The following is a 19,608-nucleotide window of genomic DNA, read 5'->3' as shown; positions in this document are numbered from 1 at the left end:
TTTCTCTCCTTTGAGGTACGTAGCACTTTTCTGTATCTCCATTAGGGGGCCTGTGACTTTCTACTGTCTTATCTTCCTCTATTAGACTGGAAACTCTTTTAGGGATCTGACTTTTTCATCTTTGTATCCTGCACAGTTAGCTGCATATAGGAGTGGCTCAATAGTTGTTGAGTAAGTAAATAACTCAGATGACAACAGATTCATTCACAAAATCCCAGAATGATGGGAGGTAGCTTCTGGAACAATAACAAGACAGTTTTAAGCTGAATTAAAGGAAATACTATTACAAAGTTGATAATATATTTTTTTTGTTTCAAGGAATTATAAACACTTAAAAAATTAGAAACAATTTTTTATTCAGCAAGTTTTTAATTGAGCTTCTGCAGTATACTACTTTACAAGGAGCAGTGGCTATAAAGATGAATAAGACATAGTATCTTTCCTAAAGGAACATAAATGTACTAATATCATGCAAGGCATACTTTTTTGGGGAGGTGGGTATTAAATCTACAAAGAGTTATTAAGAGAAGCCAAGGATTTCTTTTTGGTGATTATAGTGTTAATCTTAAAAGAATTTGTCACAGGGGGAAATTATGTCTGTCTAAAACCCATCCCATAGTGCTGTCTCACTACTAGATTCAGAGCATGGATGATTAGACATGACCACCTCTCAATTGCCTTGCCTCCCTGAGGATCTTGTGTACTTACTGTGATAATGAAACTTAAATAGAATTAACATGGATTCCATTTACATGCAACTTGCTTACTAGGAGTTGTCCCAACCTCTGCAACCATCAGAATAGCTGACATGACCAGCACAATCTCTATACACAAAATGAATCACACATCTCATATTTATAGACTCAAATCATTTATATATAAACTCACAATACTATTTATAGTTTCTTAATTTTGGGAATGTGTATGTGACCATTAAAAGTTGAATTATAATAGATCAGTGTTTTAGTGCATTTGTTAAATTTCATCTCTAATTAAATGTGACTTTTTGTACTTGGTCTTTTGGAGAGATGGACACTCCTCAGAATATTTAATAGGAGACATCTGCTGAAAAGTTTTATTTTCATAAGTGAGGAGATATGGATAGCTCACAAGATGAATTCCCATTAACTTTCTCTTTCATCACTAGTGATTATTTCATCCAATAGACTACTCAAGATTTTAAATATTATTTCCAATGTTCTTTAAAATAGACTTCAGGTTACTTTCCCCCTTTCCCCTTTACCACCCTACACTGTATAAAATCTTGAATCAGAATGAGTTTAAAATTATTTTCTGCTAACAGATATCCATTTATTAAGAACTTGGGAAGTACTTGACTAATATGAATTGGTTTTCAGGCAAAAATTTGTTTTAGTTTGGGCTACAATAACAAATTTCCATAAATGGGTGGTTTATGAACAACAGAACATAATTTTTCACAGTTCTGGAGGCTGGAAGTTCAAGATCAGGGTTCCAGCTTGGTCTGGTTCTTGTGAGGGTCATCTTCTGGGTTGCAGACTGCCAACTCACATGGCAGAAAGAGGGCAAGAACTCTCTGGGGCCCTTTTTTTAAGGGCACTAATCCCATTGATGAGAGCTCCATCCATATGAGCTAATTATCTTCAAAAGGCCCCACCTCCTAAGATAATCACATTAGGGGTCAGGATTTCAACATATGAATTTTGGGGGGACACAAGCATTTGGCATGTAAGAAATTTTTTTCTAACACAATTATCTGAGATGCATCTTACAACATTGTCATTTACCTCCAAATTACTAATGCAATAATGCTATGAAGAGAGTTGTCACTGATTATAATAATAAACAATAACAATACCATTTACATAGCTCCTTTCATCTTGAATGTTCTGAAAGCATCCTGTAAAAGAATCATATCTGATGTGTAACCATCTCTGGGGAAAAATGGAAGCTATTTAACAGATGGCCATCAGTTAGAGACAGGAAGTGAAGAACTTGTTTCCCAGCAGAAACTGCTGGATATAAAACATAATTACCTAATTTAGAATTGGTTTAGGACAGTGGAACTAATTAATGTCCTTATCCTTGAAAAAGTGGCACTGGGATAGTTAGTGAGTATAAAGTGATCATACTTCAATTGTGCATCTTAGCTAAAAAACAAAGCTTCCAACAACAGTGTCTTTACAAATGCTGATTCAGTGCTGCCTGAACACTGAGTCACAGTGTGAAGCAATCAAGAGATGTGATCATTTCCTAGCTGGAAATATAATGTACATGCACATACACACAGGAATATAAAAAGTCTGTGGATTTATTGAGTGAATTTGCAAATGTAGTCATGTGTCCTAACATCAAATGCCAACTGTTAATTTTACTATGCAGCTTCCCTCCTTCTTGATTCAACAGTGCAGGTGTACCCCATTACATAGGATTCACCAATGAGAAATTCACCATAACAGAAAAGTAAAAAATAAATTCAATATATGCTTCCAGAAACCTCACATGAACAGAAACTTGCCAGCAGACAAATAGCTTCCAGGAGCATATACAAAATGAGATCTCCAGTTATCTGCACCTTGCCACAGAAACAGCAGGATGTGACCAGCTGCTACTCGTATCTCCCACAGCCTGATCTTAGATAAGCCATCAAATCTAGGCTGTGGCAGTAGGGGATAAGAAGTTGCCTGCATGAAGCAAGCATTTGAAATTAAGCAAGGTGGAAAGAGCAGGGCTTCCTGCATCCTATGCCTGAATTGAGCCATGGCTCCAGGCAGGTGGCAGATGTTCTGAATTAGTGGAGTAACTATACCCCTCTTTGTGCTATAATCACCCAGAGGCAGGAACAGCAAATTAAAAAAAAAAATCGGGAACACATTCCTTACATTATTATAAAGATCAATGGAAAAAGATCATTTGTTTTGTAGAAATTTGCTCTATGAGCAATTTTTCTGGGTGGTAATTATTAGTTAAATTAAGTAGTGCTCAAACATGGTGTGATCTGCTACTAATTAAATGGTTAAATATTGGAAAGACAACAATAATAAAAAAATTTTTTGAACATTTAATAAAATAGTTCAGGGGAAAAATAGACCCCTTGAATAATTCAGCTGAATATTTGGTACAGAGCTCTCATGTCTTTATTTCCAGGGATATTTTGAGTCTAACATTGGGGTATGAGGCTATTCCTATCTTCCCAACTCCCACCCCATCATATTAATTAGTAACAATTGTAAATCCTTAGGATTGGAAGTGGAGTAAGACCAATTTCTTAGACTCAACTCACGTTGCTATATAAATCCAAATTAGGCAATGTCAAAGAGTGAAATCTAGGATGAAGTGCAGTAAAGTTTATCTGACATCTTTAGGCACGGGGGGTTGGGGGTCGGGGGGTGCCCTTTACATAAGTGCTTTTCCATATAATGATGTGAATCTCTATTGGCCTGATTTTTAAAATTTGATCTATGTTTAAGAAAAAAATTCAAAAATAAATAAGACATTCCTCTAACTCCCTAAAGAAAATATCCATTAGATAGTTCAATAGGATTATTTTTAATAACTTCTGATTATTATAAATAATGATCATTTTGTGTTGAAAAAGAGTGATGCTCTCAGATGTTATGGAGTTAGTGGGGTTTTTGCCAAATTGGTCAGCAAAACCATATTTTTTATGCTTCAGTCTGCTATTTATGGCTGTCCTGTCTCTAAGGATTGTCAGCTATCCCATCAATGTGCCTACAATGTATGCCTTCTTGCACCAAATTTCAAATTTACTATTATTGTTGTATTTTACATTAAGACAGAAAGTAATAAAGGCTGTAATAATCTGACACCAATAGAAATGGGACATTGTATCATGGGCTTGATAACAAATATTTCAGTTTCTTGTCTGATTCTTGGTAATGTTCTGGATAGCTGAAAATTTCAAAGTCCAGTCTTCAAATAAAAACTAACTTACAGTTCACAGTACTTCATTAAAAAAAGAAGGAATCAGGAAAGAAAGAGTCATAGTGGCCAAGATGGGTACAAAGAATTTTCAGAGAGAAAAACTTTAATGCCAAGCCTAAGAAAGAAATTCAGTCTCAACCCTCAGTAGAATTGTTCTAAATTTGGTTTCTTTATAAATAACCTTAATGATATAAATCTTAATATTAAGGTTATAAGTAATAATCTGCAAAAACAATCTTAATAATATAATTCCAAGGCAGCCATTTACAATGTTTAAAGTTACAATTGACCAAACATTCTTTCATACTTTCAGCCCTGATTGGTATCTTTGTATAATCAGTTTTACTTATTCTAGATTGGATCATTGAAGCTAATGGAATAAGCATAATGAATATTTTCAAGTACGTAAGGTCAGATATCATGTCCAACATGTATCATTTTTTTTCCTCCATTGAAATCATCTGGAGTTGCCTCACCTTCTTCTAAAATGGTATTTTTTCAAGTCTTCCAATAATCCTTATTACTCCTCTGTCAACGTGCTGCATTTTCTCAATGGACATTCAGAACTGGGTACAATGGTTTGATTGTAATTTTGCCAATGTAGACAAAGGTTATGTGCTACTTTATTTAAACTACAATGCTTTTCTGAGGGCTTTTGAAGTCATAGCACCCTGTATTTTATTTTACCATCTTTTTGGTATTTTTAGATATTTAAAATCCAATATGTTAGGGAGTATTTTTGACATAATTTCATATTTTATGCTGCATACTATGAATGATGGGATGGTTTGTTTTCTTAATGGGTACTTTTCCTACTGTGTCTACTAAGGAACTTTTTGGACTGTTGGTCTAAAGTCCCTTTCTTATAATTTTAATATAATTATATTTTATTTTTAGGATCCTTGAATGGATGCCAAAATACTCAAAAGGAAGTTCCATTTTAGGCAAGCTATAATTGGATAACTGGATCATTAGTAAAACTGATTTTTGCCAGTGTAGATGTCCTGGAAACTAGAATAGGAGTTCAACTACTGTTGACCCTTGAACAACATGGGTTTGAACTGTGTGTATCCACTTATGTGCATATTTTTTTTCAATAGTAAATGGTACAGTATTTCACAATCCACAGTTGGTTGAATCTCTGGATGCAGAACCGAGGATACAAAGTAACCTTAGATACAGAGGGCCAACTATAAACTATATGTGGATTTTCAACTTCATGGAGGATTGGTGCCCCTAACCCTTGCATTGTTCAAGGGTCAACTAAGCTCAGGACACCATTCTTCTTTTACCCCAACCTAAGCTTACATTAGCTTTATTGGCAGCCCTATTATGCTCTTATAATATTTTGAGCTCCCTGTCAATTAATAACCTTAGAATCTTAAAAATATTTTAAATTTATTTTTCACTGAAGCAAGAACACAACATGAGATCTAACTTTTTAATGAAATTTGAAGTCCACAATACAGTCTTGTTAACTATCAACACAATATTGTACAGTATATAGTACTATAGGCACAGCAGATCTTTAGAACTTACTCATCTTTCATAACTGAAATTTTATATTCATTGAACAGCAACTTCCCCCTCCTTCTTGTACCTGGCAACCACCTTTCTACTCTCTGTTTTTATGAGCTTGATCATTTTAGATACCTAATGTAAGTGGAATCATGCAATACCTGTCCATCTGTTACTGGCTTATTTCACGTAACATAATGTCCTCAAGGTTCATCCATGTTGTCACATATGGCAGGGTTTCCTTCTTTTTTAAGGCTGAATAATATTTCATTGTATTTATACACCCCATCTTCTTTATCCATTCATCCATCAACGGACATTTAGATTATTTCCATAACAGCTATTGTAAACAATGCTGCCATGATATGCAAGTGCAGATATCTCTTTGAGATCCTAATTTCAATTCTTTTGGATATATGCCTCAAAGTGGGATTTCTGGGTCATATAGTGGTTCTATTTTTAATTTTTTGAGGAACTGCCATACAATTTTCCATAGTGGTGTCACCGTTTTACATTCCCACCAGCAGTGTACAATTTCTCCACATCTTCACTAACACTTGTTATCTTTTGTCTTTTTGAGTAAAGACATCCTAATAGGTGTAAGGTGACATCTCACTTACTTCTAGGTGATCCAATTTGTTTGCACATAATTGTTCATAATAGTCTCTCATTATCCTTTATATTTCTATGGTATTGGTTTTAATGTCTCCTCTTGTATTTCTGATATTATTTATTTGAGTCGGCTTTCTTTCTTAGTTTATCTAGAAGTGAGTCAATTTTCTTTATCTTTTCAAAACACCAACTCAAGTTTTATTGATCTCTTTTATTGTTTATCTCTCTCTATTCCATTTATTTCTGCCTGCTAACACTTTTCCCCTTTCTTCTGCTAACTTTGGGCCTAGTTTATTTCTCTCTTTCTAGTTCCTGTATAAAGTTAGGTTGTTTATTTGAGATCTTTCTTTTTACTTAATGCAGGCATTTATAGTCTCTGAGTATCAAGTCTGGCTATTAGGTGCCCTCACAGTGGTGGTGGCACTGGTGTCTGATACATGAACACCCATGGGCAGCGATGGAGCTGGGGTCACTAGTGCAAGTGTATGTGGTGAGTTAGTAACTCTGGCATCTGGAGTGTTGGCTAGTTCATAGCAGTGGTGGCTCCAGTGTGTGAGATGTGGGCACATAGAGTGGCCTCAGGGCCGGAGTCTGGAGTGCAGGGGCATGTGCAGCAGCTATAGCTCTGGGGTATGGAGCCTGTGAGCGGTTGGGGGTGGCAACACTTGTCCCAGTATGGTGCAACAATATTTCCTTCTGTGGAGGTGGGCAGTGCATCTCCCTTCCCAGGGTGATCCATGGTGGCAATGGCTGTTGGTTAACTCAGTGGTTAAATTTGCCAGTGTCCTCTGCAGAGCAGTCTGCTGGGATCCATGCCAATGAACACTATGATGTCCCCCACTTTGAAAGCTGTAAGGAATCTGCAGCTGTCACAGGGGCTGTTGAGGTCTTCAGCAGCAAAGGATGCTGGGGTCCTCCACAGAGCAGGCAACTGGGGAGTGTAATAGCACCTACCATGTGGCTGACACTGATAACTCTCACATTCTTTGCTCCTAGCTGTTTCCAAACATCTTAGCTAAGCTGATCTCCCCAGCAATCCTTTCTGTGCAATTATTCTCCACTTTTTGCTCCACTGTGTTACTATACGTTCTTCATTGGACTTTTGAGCACTCCCAGGGCTATTTTCTTTGTGGATAGCTAATTTTTTCCATTGTTGTTATTGTCGTTGTTAGAAATGAAGGCTGGTATCCCTTATTCTGTCATCTTGTTGACATCTCCAGAGTCTTTTTTAAACATTATATGTTAAACTCATTCTGCTCTTAAACCAAACTTACCCTTTGTTATATTTGACAAATTATGGTATGTCTGTAGCCAAGTACTCATTAGATCTTGTTTGTTACCCCCGTCATCAATAATGTGTTGAGATTGCTTTCTTTGATCCTTGATCCTGTGAATTTGATGTGTATATTATCAATATGCTCATCTTGGTCATTGATTCTTAAAAAAACATTTATTGACTAACTAATTTATACCAAACGTGGGAATGGTGAATATGAAATGTCTGGCCTCATAGTGTTCACAGGCTGGTGAGGCCATTCCTAAATATAGACAGCAGAGCAGGACCAAGGACAGATTCCTGTGGTGTTTCACTAGAGAGCTTTCTGTAAGTTGACTTTTGCTCATTTGATTGGCACCTTTTCGATATTGTTTTTTAGCCAGCTATGAATCAACATCACTATCCTTATACCAGTCCCACATTTTGGTACATCTTATACACAAGATAATGTGAGAACCTGTCATATTCCTTGGAAAAATCCACATACACTATCTGTAGCATTCTCCTGATTAGTAAACCTTGAGGGGAATGGGAGATAGAACAAATGGCAAGGAGGGTCCCAGTGATGTGTTATTTGCTTTCATTTGAGAGCTAGCATGGGATGGAGTGGCAGAATAGGTAGTTTGGAAAAGATGACTAGAATGTAAGGAGATAATAAGGTGAGGAAGAACAAGAGAAAGATCCACAGTTATATGAATAGCAAAATGCATGGTTGTGAACTCTTTTGGCCTCTGGATAAATGCTGCCAAATAGAAAACATTTTCCATGTGCCTGACCAGAAGACCCAGCTACATGCTGCTTTTCATTTGAGTTATATTCTGAAAGCAATGGTTTGTTTTTCAGAAAAGCTGTCCTTTTACATTTTCTGCATGATGCAGTGAATTGCAATGTTCATGTCAGATAGCATTAATCTGAGAAGAAAAGAGGACAGTGCACCTTCAAGAAATGGAGTCATTTTCTTCTGCTTGCTTTCCTTTTCTATTTATCAGCATGAGAATATATGTAACTCTGTGAGTGGAGTTAAACATTTTGATCACAGGCTATCTTCTTTAAAAAGAAAAACAAAAAAATAATGCAAATTAAAAAATAAAAGGAGGGTCTCCTTTGAAAACACAGTCCTGAGGTATTTTTGACAGAGTTACTCAAAGAATCCAGAAAGGAAAATTGCCTATTTGGTGTTGCTTTAATGAGCCTCAGAACATTTAAAATATGCAGTGTGAGAAAAAAAAAAACAACAACATAAAATCACTGGAATATGAGCAGGACACTTGGATTCCAGTCATGGTTTTCTGTATATTATGGGCAACTCACTTCTCTTTTCTAAGTAAGGTCGTCCTTCTGATAATTAAGAGCATTAGACATCATTTCAAGGTACTTTTAGCTCTGATTCTATTCCTTACAAAGGAAGCAAAATGCTATGAAAGCTCATAATGACTTTTCTGTGTATTCTTGACATGGGATGGCATAAAGTTGAGTCTGTCTTACAACAAGACTTTTCTAAAAAAAACTCTATTATTAAACCTTCTTGAAAGGGAGTCAAGACTGTGGGGTCTTCCACTGAGCTTCAAATAGGCTGAGGCTCTGGTCTTACTATGATTCTCTGAAACTTTAGGCCTGGCCCTTCAGACCATGGAAGAATTTGGCTTACTCTACCCTCCCCTGTGATAGTTCCCTCATCTGCAGTGAGAAAAAAAGCCTTGTCCCTCTCTTATTCAGGTCACCCTCAAAGTTCTCTCCTGTGTTGGCTGGAGAGGATGTGTAGAAGCAAGCACTGTTAGGCCTGAAGTAAGTGCCTTATCAGAGAAGGTTCAAACAGGACTGACTTTAGGGTTGTTTATTTTTGGATGGCTGCTGGGAACTAGGCTGAAGCTAAGCTTATGATAGGGTTGCAAAGGGAAGGGACTGACAGTCAGAAATGGGTCATGGGAAGTAAGGTGCTCTGGAAACAAGGTCATCTGAGCTTTAGTCTTAGCCCTTCAAAAACCCTAAGAATTTAGATAAGACCTTTTTACAATTGTGGGTTTCAGTTTCTTCACCTATAAACTGAGGGGATAGCTTAAGAGAGGAATCTCATACTCAGATACTTTCAGGGACAAAACTGAGTGTAAGACAACAGAGAATGGTGAGTACCTAGGGGAACTGAAGGATTTATGCTTTGCCTAAAGGAATTCTAACTAAAAATTATTTTAGAACTCTGAAACAAAAGTATCTGCTCTGTATCATGTAGCATTCTCCAGAGAAACAGAACCAATAGGATGTTTGTTTGTGGTTTATTTAAAAAGGCTGGCTTGTGTGATTGTGCACCTGTCAAGTCTGATTTCGGTAGGGCAGGCCAGCAGGTTGGAACTCCAGATAAGAATTGATGTTGTAGTCTTGAGCCTGAAGTCCTTAGGGCAGGCTACCAGTTGAAAACTCAAGCAGAATTTCTGTGTTATGGTCTTGAGTAAAAGAATTCCTAGTCTCCAGGAAACTTCAGTTTTTACTCTTAAGTCTTTCAACTGATTAGATGATGCCTACCCGCATTATTGAGGGCAATCTCTTTTATGTAAAGTCAACTGATTGTAGTTATTTACCACATCTGCAATACTTTCATGGTGACATCTAGACTAGTGTCTGACCAAACAACCATAGCCTAGCCAAGTTGACACACAAAATTAACCATCACATGTTCTCATATAGACTCCTAGACTATACCATTTCTAAGGGTCTTTCAAGCACCGATCTCTTATTATTTGGTGGTAGTACTTTAAAAATCTAAACCAAAAGTCCAAGTCCTACTCCAACTAAAACACATAAAATTTCTATATAGAAATGTTATAGCTTTTGGGTAAAAATAGGAGGAAGCAAGACTGGACATCCACTTCTGTTCCAGTGTAGACCAATGGCCCTTGTAACACTTTGTCTGAACATTGCCCGCAAAATAACCCTAAACTTTTATCATCATTCAATCCTTATACAGTAGTTGTTCATACTTTGCTCATTGTTTTCATATCAGTCAACTGGAAGGTGTGGCATATTTGGATGGATTTGTTGGCAATGCCTGATTTGACTTTTCTAGCATTAAAAAATAATTTTTAATAGACGTGGGTATAAAGAGAGCGGGGGCAGTGTTGTTTCTTAGACTTTGAGAGCTCACTTATATCTGTTGAAAATCTATACCCTTTGGACAAGATTATTTCCCTCTGGGCTTCATAGTATTAACTGTACATTTCATTTCTCAGAGGCTACACATATTTGTTTTGGTTAATCTTCTTAAAAATAAAGATAATAGGAAACAAAACAAATCATCGATTGTACTTACCATTATATGTTGGCATGCTTGTAACCTCACTTCCATAATGAGTGAGGCTAAGTTTCTAGATGAGCCTGCCTCCTGTCAGTGACATTTGACAAAATTTGGATTATTGCATTCTATCCTCAGGGGGCTCACTGATATTCCTTAAAAATGTTGGGACCATATTTTACAGCCCCAATCCACACATTTCTATTAAAAAATAAAATAATTAAATATCAGGATTGAATATGCAGATTTTAGAAATTTGGGGATGAACATCATAATTTTGTGCTTTTCAAAGAAGGACATTAAATACCAATGTGTAAAGAGAAGCTATAACAGCTATAAATTATTTTATTTAAAACTGAGTAGAAACATTGCCTTCTAGAACGCTTTCTAACAAATAGAGAGTTTTGAGGCTTTCTTCAATACAAATTGGGCTTTCTTATGGAGAATTACACTGAAAATTCCCTCAATCAAAACAGAGATCCATATTGTCCAAGAAGCAGTTGGTCTGCCAAAAAGGCAATTTCTAAAATTTGAAGGAGAAAAATCTGTTGTATTTCTTTTAAAGTGATTCTAGCCAATTTTAACATCTCTATTCAGACTAGGAACAAGGATAATTTTAGGTGCTATCCTATGTGACTATATGGAAGATTCCAGGTGATAGGTGTCTTTGAGAAACTTAGGAATAAAACCATCATCCCTGCAAAGAAGACCCAGGAAAAACAACCTATGCAAGAAGGGTAAAATTCTGCAGAATTGGTAAAGCTAGGCTTAGTTCCATATTCTATTTCTCAACCTCTGCAGTTTCAGGCATCCTGTTCTCTTCCTGAATTATAACTTCAGAACTGTCTTAAGAGCCTATTATTCACTTACTAAATTACCCCCCATCTTTGCCAGTGTTTTTCAGCTGAATTCCCCACTGTAGGTTCTTAATACTAACTCAGCACAATCTTGGTATCTACCTGGCCACAAACCTTATATGATACCAGGTAAAGCATTCTAAAAGATGTGAAAGAAATTCTTCTCTTATATTAGCTAATGCCTGTGAAATTCATATGTCATTAACTTTATTATTATTATTTTTTATAATTACACGAATAGCATTTCTTTTAAAAGAGCATGATTGACACAAATCATAAGAATAACATTCACACCAGGCTGATAGGAAATGTTTCTTTGAGGAAAATACTGTCTTGAAGTCTTTCCAAAGTAGCTTATTTCTTCTTGAGTAATTCAGTAAATGGAACAACCACTCAGAAACTACTCTCTTATTGGTCATAATGCTCTTCTCAATTGAACATCACATAAGTCAAGATAAAAGCCTGGAAGAAATATTTAAGTATCTCAATCTAATTTCACTTTAATTAATACTAAGTGAAACAGAAATGCACAGTAATAATTGACAACTAGATATTTCAATTGCTGAGACTATAGAGTGTCTAGAGACAGAAGAAAATAAATTAGGCCCCACAGATAACTTTATATTACATGGGACTATTCAAGTTTCTTTCATTCTTAGAGTGAACATAAAATTTATCATTCAAACCAGAACACTTTTGAGAGTAAATGAAACAGTATTAAACATTACACCAAGATAAAATGAGTTACCCAGAGCCTTTCCCAACAAACAAGAGCACAGAGTAACCCTAGGGGTATAGATTTTGTTAGTCTGTTTGATCTCATGCACAAATCAGAAAATGACAAAATGTAAAGGATGGACATTAAATACAAAAATTACAGTGATTCTAAGAGTTACGATCTAGATGCTTCTAACACTATTATAAGAGACCATTTTTTGTATCTATATACACAGATATTTTCTTCAGTATTCACATCCCTTTGAAATTGTCTTCCTTTTAACTCTTAATTTCTTAAGTGTGTTTTTGGTACAAGCCTGAAATCATCATTAAATTGCCACAGATGGTTCTGCCTTGATCACATGTTTCTTCAGTCCTTCCCTTCATGTATCTAGGAGCTAGCTCTCTACTTTGATTTGCCTGAGATTTTGAAAACTAGAAATGCAAACATCATTTTACACCATAAACTGGACTAAATTTCTTTTCCTCCTCAGAATTCTTTGGAGGATCTTTGTTAACATTAGTTGAAGTTGTGTGGCTCTTCCTAGCCATGTGGCATGTGGATTATTTCCCTGAAATTTGTTTGAACTGATTTATTCTTCATGACCAGCTGAAGGCATTTATCAAAATCATTAAAATAACCCCACTTTTCATTCATTCATCTGTCCAGGTGTTCTAGACAGATATGTTTTATGATCAAGGCAGAATCTTAGTAGCTGGATGAAATATTCAAGTATCAAACTGGATTATAATTATGTTGGAGAAATGCACCACCAAACTCCTAGAAGAATATTTTGGCAATTTTAACTAGTAGGTACTTAAGTAGCTCACATATATTTTAACTTGAAAAACGCATATATGTTTTTCTAAAAAGACTGTACAAACTAATTAGTGAGCATTAATACCTTTTTCTTATATGATAGTTTCTTTTTCTTTTTTTTTTCTAGAGGAGTACTAGATAGAGATGAGAGAGTCTGTTATTCTTCTAAACCAATTTTCTTAACTTTTCCTTGTAAGAATTTGAGAATTGGAACAAACCTTTATGGTGCACTTTAGGGTATGAATAATAATGTTTCTATATGAAATGGAATCATTTTATACGGTACATACAGAAACAAGTTTTGCTTTTATTCTAGGGCAGAGAGAAATTAAGACTTAATAGAGTAAATTTAAAGAATTGCCTCGCCAGAATAGGAATTTGTGCCCTTTAATACTTTGAAACACTCTGCTTCAATATAAAATACATTTAACTCTACAATGAAAATTACAAAGGAAAAGAACATCTGATTTAATCAGAATTGTTTTCACCAAAATAGACACTGAGACACTAAACCAGAAAATCTAGAGTACTTTTGTTGACTCAAGATTCTAATTTACATTCAAATTGACTTCCTTAGTTCTGAACTTGCCATATTATGATGCTTCGCTGAAATGTTTCTTAGACCCATTGTGCAGATGCTGGACCTAAAACGTTGCCAGAGTTAAAGGCAACCAGACAGTCGTGAATCCAAATTACTATGTGGCATTAAAAGGGTGGTTTAAATTACAGGAAAAACAGCAAAATTATTCTCTCAGGGCAGAGGAGGTGATCAAGATACGTAAACTAGATAACAGAAGTTGGTAATATTAGCTTGTGTGGTCAGGGCTGCAATTTCAGACTCCGTGGCCTAATGAACATACTCAAGTTTTGTGATTAAGAATTGTGTGTCAGCATCTTTATAGTTCAGAGAGAAGTGCTTGAAAGTTGTGATAGAACACATAGCTCTTTCCGACAAACGATAGAATAACGAAGCCAAGCAAGTTGCTAACTAATTAGAATCAAACCAGTATTACATGGCTAATGTTTTAATTTTTATACTAGGATCTGAGCAAACTGAGAGAGGGGCTTTGAAACACTCACTTTTATCTCACTGATGTCTAGCACATTATGTGGTATATACATCAGACTCAATATGTGTTTATAAAATGAATCAATGAAAAGAAAAAATCCTAGATACACCAAATGGGAAGGTCATGTGAAGATGGAGGCAGAGATTGGAATGATGCATCTATAAGCCACAGGAATTGCTTGCAGCCACCAGAACTACGAGAAAATTATGGAATGGATTCTCCCTCAGAACCTCCAGAGGGATCCAACCCTATCAACACCTTGATTTCAGACTTTTGACTCCCGGAAATATGAGAATAGATTTCTATTGTCAGATTGTCTTAATGTGTTATGGCAGCTTAGGAAATGAATACAGTGGCCTTCTGAATTCCATGTGTGTTCTGAGTTGTTAACTGACTGACCTGAGCCTGTCATTCTCTTCTTATCAAGGTATTCAAGAAATATCCAACTCTACAATCATTTTATTTATTACTGATTCCATACTGTTCAAGTGTTATTGCTGCTACATAATCTCAGTACTTCTTGAGTCCAGTTCATAGATGAGACAGCTCACTATGTTGGTGCAAGCAAACAATTGATTGTTGGTGCACTATGGCACCACTCAGGAATGACTTCATAGGAAAATAGTGAGGGAAATTTCCCCAGTGATCAAATATCCTCAAATATCCCATGACTACAATCAATGGAGGGAGAAGTGGACAAAGTTAAGGATTTATAGACACATAGTCACTGGTCAGTGACATATCTGTTTGGTCAGAGATAAGGAGGAAGCAAGATTGAAGGTCAGAGACAAAGAGTTCTAGAAACAGACATTTTAATGGACGTATGGGAGTGGGCATAAATTAGGTGGAACTTGCTGTTTTGTGTTAATGCCCACTATGAACATTTGCTACAGAGAAGCTTTGAACAACTAGGTGATAGGATAACTCAGCCGGTGAAGATCAGCCATCATCTATACTTGGTCACAAAAGACAAGCAACCCAATTTAAAAATGTGCAAAATACTTGAACAGACGTTTCTCTAAAGAAGGTATACAAATGGGCCAATAGGAACATGAAAATAATGCCTGTATCATTAGTCACTAGGGAAATGAAAATCAAAACCTAAGTAAATACAACTTCGAACATACTTGGAAGGCTATCATTCAAAAAATGTAAAATAACTAGTGTGGGTGAAGATGTGGAGAAATTAGAACTCTCATACATTGCTAAGGGGAATATAAAATGGAACAGCCACTATGCAGAACAATTTGGCCGTTCCTCATAAAGTTTAACATAGAATTAACTTTTGACCCAACAATTCCACTACTATGTATACACCCCAGAAAACTGAAAACAGGAACTTAAACAGATACGTGTATGCCAATGTTCATAGTAGCTTTATTCACAATAGCCAAAGCGTGGAAACAACCTAAGTGTCCATCAACAGGCAAATGGTTAAATAAAACATGGTATGTATATATATATATATATATATATATATATATATACACACACACACACACACACACACACACACACACACAATTGAATGTTATTTAGCCATAAAAAGAAAAAAAACATTCTGATACATGTCATGACAAGGATGAACCTTGAAAATATTATGCCATATGAAATAAGCCAGACATAAAAGGACAAATATTGCATGATTTCTCTTATATGAAATAGCTAGAATAAGCAATTTCATAGAGACAGAAAGTAGATTAGAGGTTACAAGGGCTTCGTGGAAAGGAATATGTGGAGTTATTCCATAATATGTAAGCAGTTTCTGTTATTAGGTAATGAAAAATTTTAGAAATAGATCATGGTGATGGTTGCAAAACTTCGGGAACATATTTCATGCCACTGAATTATACACTGAAAAATAGTTAAAATAGCAAATTTAATGTTATATATATATATATATATATATATATATATATATATATATATTACCACAATAAAATGAAAACAAGTAGTAAGGAAAAAGAAAGCAATGGGAAACATTGCTGATTATTTCAGGAAGGGAAAATGAATCTCTCAATTATTAATAAGTATATATCTGAAGTTGGCACATTATTTTAAGAATGAAATTTATTGCTCTATAAAACCTATGGTTATGCTTTAAACATGGCTCCGAACGTATGGTGTGTACCTGGTGTATACCTAGGGAGCTTGTTACAAATAGAAATTCCTGAACCTTGCTTCCAGATATTTAGATTTAGCAGATGTGAGCTGGAGCTGAAGGTATTGTAATTTAACCAATATTGCAGGTGATTTTGATGAGAGTGATCCACAGACATGCTTTGAGAAACAATGTTATAAATAATGGTTAAGTCCTCAGGCCAGACCACAGAAGCTTATCTCCAAATGTACATGGATTTAGTAATATTTCAGTGACGCCTAACCACCATTTCTAATGCTATTCAATGAAAAAAATGGTGTCCTGATATCCTTTCTATAGTGTTGAATAGGCAATAATAACTTACTAGCTCTGTACATTTCCATATATAAGAAAAGTCACCTCTCTATGTCAATCACCATTCAAGCACTCTGATTAGTATTCAAAAGACAGATATCTCACCTAGTTTAGAATGCTAGAGAACTTTCAGCATCCCCTTGTATTATTATAGGTCATTTGTAAAGCATTTTAAGACAGGAACTTTGCAATATGGATTTCTAGAAAGCTAAAAAGAGCCTGAAGTTTAAGATTGTGTATCTGACTGGGTATATATTGTATAATTTCTTATATTTTAGTCAACTTTTATTTATGCATACTTGGCCTCAGTCATTGGATTGCATAAACTTTGAGGAAAAAAAACATGTATGAATTTTGTTGTGTTTCCCATCATACCTAATAATGTTATTGACCCCAGACTTATCAACAGATATGTCAACAAGCTAATAGGCTTAGTGCAATATAGCTCACAATAGCAAACTAGGTCTCTTTGGATAATATTAGCAGAGCATTAATATGATTAGGATTGCTAGCTGAATTGTCTACCTGAGGGCACAGAGCAGACAAAGGCAACCATTACAAAACTGGCTCCTGGAATATTAGGGAGAAAAAGATAAACAAATGAAAATAAATGACTAAAAGAAAAATTTATTCTTGAGTAGCACATATGGCTTTTCTTTTCAATTTTTCTCTATTTTACAATTCACTGTGTATCATTTGACTTTTTTGCTTTACAAAACACTTCAGATGTATTTAAATCAAAAGACAAAGTGACAGCCTGATTCTGTGTCTTCTGTTTCACAATAAACTTGGTCAGCATTTGACACATCTTAATAAATATTATATATAGAATGGATTGGCACCAAGCTCCAATATCTCTGTGTTTGAAATGTATCATTCTTCCTAAATAAGATTATCTTTTTGTTCAATCAAATTCAGATGTTGTTCCTCATAAGTTTACTTTACCCTTGAACTAATGGAAAACACCAGAGGGTGACAGTAAGCAAGACTCGCTTCTTACAGAATCTTATCATACTAAAAGAAATGTGCAACTATTATGAATTTGAACTAACTCTTCAAAGTTACTGATCTACACTTGAAGTTTATTCATGAAATTCACAAGTACTAGACACAAATAGTTATTTCTTCAATAGCAAGTAGGTGCCGTGAATTCAGATAATGATTATATTAAGGGAATGAAATCAGGATCCTGAGTTATATTTGTACTTATGGAACTGGCCTCTATTGCCCTGATAAATCAGATCCTCCTTTGTCCATCACTTTTTTTTTTAGCCTGGTCAATAAGACAAAGAGGAATGATATAAATAAAGCAATAATCTAGAGTTAGACTTTGAGCGCCATACCTCCCACATACTTCACCATGTGACTGCACAAGTACTTTATCCTCTGTAAATCTGTCTCAAAAGAAAGATATTAATAATTACTTTACAGTTACTGATAATAACGTACAGTGCTTTTGTAAACAGTAAAAGAAATCATGCATATGAAAATCACTTTGTAAAAGGTCAAATGATAAAGTCAGCCACTATTGCTATTATTATCATTATCATAATAAGTTTCTGCTTCATAGGGTATTATGAGGATTTCCTAAATGGGATAAAGCATCACTTCAGTAATCAAAACCCCTTGAGTTTAACAATGATAACAGAGATAATAGCTAGCATTGGCCACAATCCAACATGATCTAACCCCTGCTTACCTATCTGACCTGATCTCATATCCTACTTCTCTTTCCCTCCTCACTTACTATTTTCCATACACATCAATGTCTTTGTTCTTCCTAGAGAACACTAAGATTATTCTTGCCTTATTAGGAACATTACACTGGCTGCTCTCTCTACATGAAATGTTCTTCCTCCAGATGTGTTCATGGCTCTCTGCTTTGGCATCTTCCAGGTCTCTGATGGAGTGTTACATCCTTAAGGAAGAAGGCTTTCCAAACAACCTTAAGTAAAAATAGAATGCTTCCTACGTTTATAGCCTCTCCCTAGTCCCTTGTTCTACTTTAGTTTCCACATGGCAGGTATATCTGATATTATTTGTTTGCTTATGTATTATTTATCTTCCCAGTCAGCATAGGGCATCTATGAGGGCAAGGATTATTTTCTGCTTTGGTTCACCATTGTTTCACAGAACAGAACAGTGACAGGCATATGGGAAATGCTCCATAAATATTTGTTGAGTGAACGAATTACATTTATTGAGCTTTATGTGCCAGGGCTTGTTTTACAGATCTCACTGTGTTTAGTATTCACAGTAACCCTATAAAGTAGATACCATCATTTCTATTTTGCAGAAGAGAAAATTTAGGTTTAGGGAGGTTAAATAATTTGTTTGAGGTCACACAGTAAATAAATACAAAATCTAGGATTTGAACCCAAGTGGTATGACTCTGGTGGCTGTCTTCTTCTTCTTCTCCTTCTCCTTCTCCTCCTCCCCCTCCTCCTTGTCCTTCTCCTTCTTTTTCTTCTGGTACATTACATCCCTAGTACTTGTTTATCTTATAAGTGGAAATCTGTACATTTTGACTGCCTTCATCCAATTTCCCCTCCCCCATCCCCTACCTCTCGTAATCACAAATCTGATCTCTATAAGTTTGTTTGTTTGTTTTTGAAGTATAATTGACTATAACACTATGTTTGTTCCTGTTAAACAACATATGCAATATTCAGATTGATTCAATATTTCTATACAATTCAAAATGATCACCATGATGTCTAGTTACGATCTAACATCATACAAAGATATTATGTAATTATTGACTATATTCCCCACACTGTACATTTTATACCTATGACTCATTTATTTTGCAACTGGAAGTTGTTCCTCTTAATCTCCCTCATTTCTTTCTTTCCTCTCCCCACACTCTCCCCTCTGGCAACCACTTGTGTGTTATCTGTATCTATAACTATTTCTGTTTTGTTATGTTTGTTCATTTGTTTTGTTTTTTATATTCCACATAGAAGTGAAATCATACAGTCTTTGTCTTTCTCTGTCTGACTTATTTCACTTATCATAATACCCTCCAGGTCCCTCCATATTGTCACAAATACAAGATTTCATTCTTTTTTATGGC

This window comes from Mesoplodon bidens, assembly GCF_964165515.1.
Source record: "Mesoplodon bidens genome assembly, chromosome: X".
NCBI lineage: Eukaryota > Metazoa > Chordata > Mammalia > Artiodactyla > Ziphiidae > Mesoplodon > Mesoplodon bidens.
The sequence above is the reverse complement of the archived record's forward strand: the minus strand, read 5'-3'. Positions refer to the sequence as shown.